Source organism: Tasmannia lanceolata, unplaced genomic scaffold, assembly GCF_043159265.1.
Source record: "Tasmannia lanceolata isolate RefF3 unplaced genomic scaffold, GAP_Taslan_0.1 ptg000012l, whole genome shotgun sequence".
In the NCBI taxonomy this organism is placed as follows: Eukaryota; Viridiplantae; Streptophyta; class Magnoliopsida; order Canellales; family Winteraceae; genus Tasmannia; species Tasmannia lanceolata.
In genome coordinates this window covers 35,212,137-35,218,763 of record NW_027518689.1, presented here as the reverse complement: position 1 = coordinate 35,218,763, position 6,627 = coordinate 35,212,137, and positions in this window count along the sequence as shown.

Here is a 6,627-nt window from a genome sequence, read left to right as displayed (position 1 = left end):
TCACTAAGGCAATCCGAATTCCACACGAAAGAGACTGACAGAGTCGCCACCTAGATGTGGGATCTAGGACCCGTAATTAACCAGAAATCTAGACTCGCTACCTGGTTACAAGAATGGAAGGTATGGGGAGTTATCCACCACATGCACCATTCCTGCCCGATAATCGGTCTTCGATTCCAAAAGCTAACTCTTTTAAATTTATTTTAAATGGCTCATTCAACTCTATGTTAATGTGCGAACTAAGTGACATGCATCCTAGAATCTAATTTCAATGTGAATCCTAGATGTGTATCTTGATTTATTAATTTGTCTGGATTCATTCTAAGTGAAAGTTCTCCTAGAATTCTAATTTCATGGAAAACCCTAACTGATTTGATTAAGTATTTACAAGAAAATTAATATACAAAACACCACAATTTGTTGTGGTGCCGACTCGCGGGTGGTATGCCATCAGACATCCAAGCTGCCTACGTACCCAAGCCTCACTGGGATCAGAGTCGACGTAGTTCGGTGCACCTAAGCTAAGCTACTTATGCCTAACTCAACTAGGACACCGACTTAAACGGATTTGACTGTTTCAACAGTTTTAAAAGTAGTTATTTAATTCAAGTTGAGGATTTTATTATCTTAGGATTTCATCTAAGATGCTGTATGATTCTTATCTAAATGCAAGTTGTTCCTTAGACTAATGCAGGTTTGCCTACATCCTAGTTTACTAGGCTTGTCTTAAGAAAAGATTGGGTGACTAGTGTAACTAGACCTATGGTACGGTTGCTATTCATAGCAAGCGTCCGTGATGAGGCTGGACTCCTAACTCTAGGACTCCCTAAAACCTAGGACACGGCACGACACCAGTGTTCCTAAATTGGGCTCTAATGGTTCTTAGATTGGAAACCATAATCCAATGGTTCCGAAAGACACAAGATAAATCGATTTAAGTTCTCGAGGTTAATGAGTTTCAGATTTCGAAGATTTTTAGTTTCTAGACATTTAAGGATTACCAATGGTTCTAGGGTTCACCAATTTCGGCCTTGAATGGCATCCAAAGGAGGGAATCGTGCGCTCTTTCCTTGTGCAATTTAATACTTAGGTTATAGCATCTTATTGCCTGGCAGAATCTCAGGATTTCCGTGGACAATAACCTCGGAGCCAACAACATGCTATAACTTAAATATTCAAATTGTCAAAGATCAAGTTGCAATTGGGATACGATTATGGATGCACTGGCCATTTTTCCAGGAAAATCTAAAGATCCTAAAATTTCTGTTTCAATGGATTAAGGAGTGAACATGTGACAGAATTTTAAAGTTCTTTAGGAATTTTTATATGATTTTCAATTAATTTCGAATTTTCCATGGATTTTATCAATTTTAAGCATATGAGCGGTTTTACAAGTGAAATTGTTGCAAATAAATTTGAAATGATTTGAAATTTCTACAGCAGCAAGATGAAAATGTATGTAGCTTACAGGATGAGTTTTGCATATTTTTACATTAAATTCACATTTAATCTTGATTAAACCATTAAATGTCCAGATTGCACAATTAACACATAAACTAGTAGAAATATAACTCTAAATTCTATGAAATTTCTACAGAAATACTATATGAATCAAAATAGCATGCAGTGAGATTTTCATGAATTTTAGAAATTATTTACTACCAATTTCGGATTTTACAATTTCCAGACCAGATTATAAATTAACACTACATCCCATATTAAAACAGATCCAAATAACACGAAAATTTTACAGTAACAAGTAATATGGAAGCTAAGACTACTGTAAAAATTTTATGAATTTTAATGATGATCTGATGTTAGTAAAAATTCTCCTAAAATCTGATAAGTTTCAAAGAAAATATTAAATAATATACCAAATAAACTCCAAAAATCTTTATAAATTCATGGTAAAATGAATCAGTAACATATTATTTTCCCACGAAATTTCATTAATTTTAGAATCTGTTTGGTATATAATTTAATTTTTCTTCGTCAAAAGATGTTTTTTGAAGAGTTTTCCATTTTTAAAACACAATTTGCGGAAAAAATCAGAAAAATTCGGAAAAATACAGAAATATTTTGAGAACAATGCACCTACCTGTGGTGAAGATCTCCGCCCAATCCAAAAAAATATAAAAAATCCTGCCGCCGCCGATCCGCTCCGCCGTCTTTCGCTTTCTCTGGAGTGTTTAGAGGGAGTGATTGAGGGAGTGAAGAGATAATGGAAGAAGAATATTAGGGAGAGGGATGGAAGAATATATTGAGGAAAGGGATTGGAGGGAGTGATTAGAAGAGATAATGGAAGAGAAAGAGATAATGGAAGATAAATTTCTCTTTTCTTCTTTTTTATGGATGGGAAGGAAGATATATATAGGGAGAGAAAGAGAGAGAGAGAGAGATATGTTGGTGGAGAGCTCATCATGTTGTCCCTCTTAGTGGAGAATCCATCATTATTGTTCTTAGTGGAGGGCCCATCATGTTTCTTAGTGGAGAATCCATCATTATTGTTCTTAGTGGAGGGCCCATCATGTTTCTTAGTGGAGAATCCATCATTATTGTTCTTAGTGGAGGGCCCATCATGTTGTCTTAGTGGAGAGCTACCATCATTGCTCTTCATAAGAGGCCTCACAAGAGGCCCCATTGAGGCCCCACAACGCGGGCCCCACAACGTGGGCCCCACAATGTGGGCCCCACAATGTGGGCCCCCGGTTGATTCAATTTTAAACAAATGTTCAATGCGGGCCCACCAAACGGGTACAAATTCTCCCTTGCTCGGATTCTCACGAATAACCCTTCTCCGCACTTTAGCGGAAAAAATCAGAACATTGCAGAAATGACCAGAAAGATTTGAGAAAGCGTAAGGGACGAACACCGGAATAGAAAACACTGAAAAATTGACAGCGAAACCCTAATTTCTTTTTTTAATCAAAGCAGAGCAAAATGGGGTGTCTACAGATGCCCCTCTTTGGTAGAGATGACGTAGTCATCGAATACCAAAGTCAAAATGACAGAACCATTTTGCGTAGCTTTAATCGACAAAAGACTCTACGGAACCTAGACGCAAGCATTTACTACCTAATGTAAAACCCAAAACGAAGTCCTAGAATTGGAATGTAGTAAAAAAAAATCCCGCTGCGGTGCCGCTCGACATCACATTTATATGATGTTCAAAGAGAAAAGACCATTTTTGAATGGACTCAGAATGAAATACCATATTTTTACGGCTTCCAAGGAAATGAGACATCACATTTGTATGATGCTCAAAGAGAGTAAGAGACCATAGTTGTATGGACCTGAAGAGAATGGAATACCGTATGTTTACGGAGTTCCAAAGAAATGAGGTATCATATTTGTATGATGCTCAAAGAGAATAAGAGAACGTAGTTGTATGGACTCGAAGAGAATGGAACACCGTATTTTTTACGGAGTTCCAAGGAAATGAGGTATCATATTTGTATGATGCTCAAAGAGAATAAGAGAACATTTTTGAATGGACTCAGAAGAGAATGGAATACCGTATTTTTACGGAGTTCCAAAGAAATGAGGTATCATATTTGTATGATGCTCAAAGAGAATAAGAGAACATTTTTGAATGGACTCAGAAGAGAATGGAATACCGTATTTTTTACGGAGTTCCAAGGAAATGAGGTATCATATTTGTATGATGCTCAAAGAGAATAAAAGAACATTTTTGAATGGACTCAGAAGAGAATGGAATACCGTATTTTTTACGGAGTTCCAAGGAAATGAGGTATCATATTTGTATGATGCTCAAAGAGAATAAGAGAACATTTTTGAATGGACTCAGAAGAGAATGAAATACCGTATTTTTACGGAGTTCCAAGGAAATGAGGTATCATATTTGTATGATGCTCAAAGGGAATAAGAGAACATTTTTTAATGGACTCAGAATGAAATACCGTATTTTTACGGCTTCAATCTTCGGTTGAGATTAATGAATTTGGAGGTTTTTTTATGAATTTGAATTTGACGTAGAATTGGATTTGATGAATTTGGGGAATTTGAATTTGACGTAGGATTGGAGTTGATGAATTTTGGGATTTTGAATTTTGACGTAGAATTGGACTTGATGAATTTTGGGAATTTGAATTTAACGTAGAATTGGATTTGATGAATTACGGAATTCCAAGGAAATGAGGTATCATATTTGTATGATGCTCAAAGAGAATAAGAGAACATTTTTGAATGGACTCAGAAGAAAATGGAATACCGTATTTTTACGGAGTTCCAAGGAAATGAGATATCATATTTGTATGATGTTCAAAGAAAGAAGACCACTTTCAAATGGACTCAGAGAGTATATGATAACAGAGATTATCAGGAAAGGGGGAACTGGAATCTCCAATTAACAATTTTGGAAGCAAATGATTCAATACCACTATGCAGCAAAGGTCTTTCAAGGCTTGAATATGAGATGCCACTTTATTAGCAACCTGCCCCAGTTTAAGGCCTTCTAACCTTCTTCTATTAATTGACCAGAGATCATTCTTGCAACGATTTTTCACCATTCGTGACAGTCGCACCTTTTCCAAGTTTCTCGGAATCCGTTAATGAACCTGCCTTCAGAGTGATTGCACCCTACAACAATTCTTTAAAATAGCATTTGTAAATTTTTCTAAAAATAGAACCACAGACATTGGTAATAAAAAGACAAAATAAGAAAGATTACTCAAGTGATCTCGTGATGCTTCTGACTTATCAGTATTTTCTTTTGGGTTAGGTTAGCCTCTTTTAAAGAATGTTTCTCCACTGATAAACATCTTCACTTATTTTTTAAGACAGTGATACTTCATATATCCTTCTATCAACTTTCGGATTGTTTTGAAATTAATGCCCTTAGTTTCGGGAATCATTGTTATTTTTGCCTGACCTACTGAGAGTTCAGAGGTCGATGTAATTCTTCTGGCGTGAACCCCATCTTACCACGACCAAGTATTCCTTTTTAGATTTTCAACTTGGCGGACCGTTCAACCTTAACTTTTGCCTGAATCGCCTTTTAGGTTTTCAACTCAGCAGGCTACCCCCTTAACTTTTGCCTAACCTGCCTTTTCAGGTTTTCAACTTAGCAGAGGAATGATCCTGAATTTTGCCTAGATCGCCTTTTCAGGTTTTCAATCTAGCGGATTTTCAAGCTCCATTTTTTTTTTTTTTTTTTTTTTTGAACACCAAAAGGACTTTACAGGTGAGGTAGAGCTTTTCAAATAATGGCTTAAGGTTTTGCAAGAGTTTCGATCGAACCTGTGAACAGGTTGCCTACGTATCCCAGTGTAGGAATCAGGTCATGCGTAGTTCAGGGGAATGCCCCTAGTACATTGGGTTTTGAAGGAAAATTTTATGTAGGCTCGAAAGGGTTTGCAAAAAGTTATATATTTTTTGATTTTGGGTTATGAATTTGGGTTTTATTCGGCCAAAAGACGGCCTTCTGGTGTTCAAGCATAGAACCTCTTGAGTTGATCAAGATTTGTTGGTTCCGGCAATATTTCTCCATTTAAATTACGGAGCTTGACGGCTTTTCCGGGTAAGATTTGGTCCACGATGTATGGCCCTGACCAATTAGGCTTGAATTTGCCTCTTGGGTCAAGCACTGGTGCTCGATTTTCTTTTAGAACAAGATTGCCTTCTTCGAGATCTCTGATTTTAACCTTTTTATTAAAAGCCCGGGCTATTCTGCGCTGATAACCCTGCACATGGTAAAGTGCTTTTAACCTCTTTTCATCTAGCATGTTCAGCTCTTTATATCTGGCGTCTGCCCATTCATTTTCTGGCAACTTGACTTCAGTCAATACTCGAAGCGAAGGTACACGGATCTCCACAGGTAGCACTGCTTCCATACCATAAACAAGAGAGTAAGGGGTTGCCCCAGTTGAAGCTCTAATTGATGTTCTGTAAGCCCACAATGCGTACGGCAACTTATTCGACCAATCCTTATAAGTTTCTGACATCTTGCTAATGATAGTCTTGACATTTTTGTTTGCAGCTTCCACCGCTCCATTTGTCTGCGGCCGATAAGGTGAAGATTTATGATGCTTAATCTTGAACTCTTCGCAAAGAGTGATAACTTCTTTCTTGAAATGAGATCCGTTATCTGAGATAAGTTCATGGGGAATTCCATATCTGCATATGATGTTGGTTCGTATGAATTTAGCAACTGATGCGGATGTAAGCTTTGCATAAGAAGCGGCCTCAACCCACTTAGTGAAGTAGTCAATTGCAACGAGTATGTACTCGTGACCACTAGATGACTTAGGAGAAATCTTGCCAATTATGTCAATTCCCCATACCGAAAACGGCCAAGGAGAAGTAAGAGAATGCAATTCGGTAGGTGGTACATGAATGAGATTCGCATGTATCTGACATTTATAGCATTTCTTCACAAATGTGTGACAATCTGCTTCCAATGTTGGCCAATAGTACCCCAGACGTAGGATCTTCTTTGACAACATCCTCCCATTCATATGAGGTCCACACACCCCTTCATGAACATCTGCGAGAATTTCTTCTGCCTGATCTTCAGTGACACATAAGAGTTGGATTCCGTCGAAGGACCGTCGATACAGCTCTCCTCCACAAATGACAAAGTTAATTGCCAATCTCTGCAAAGTCCTT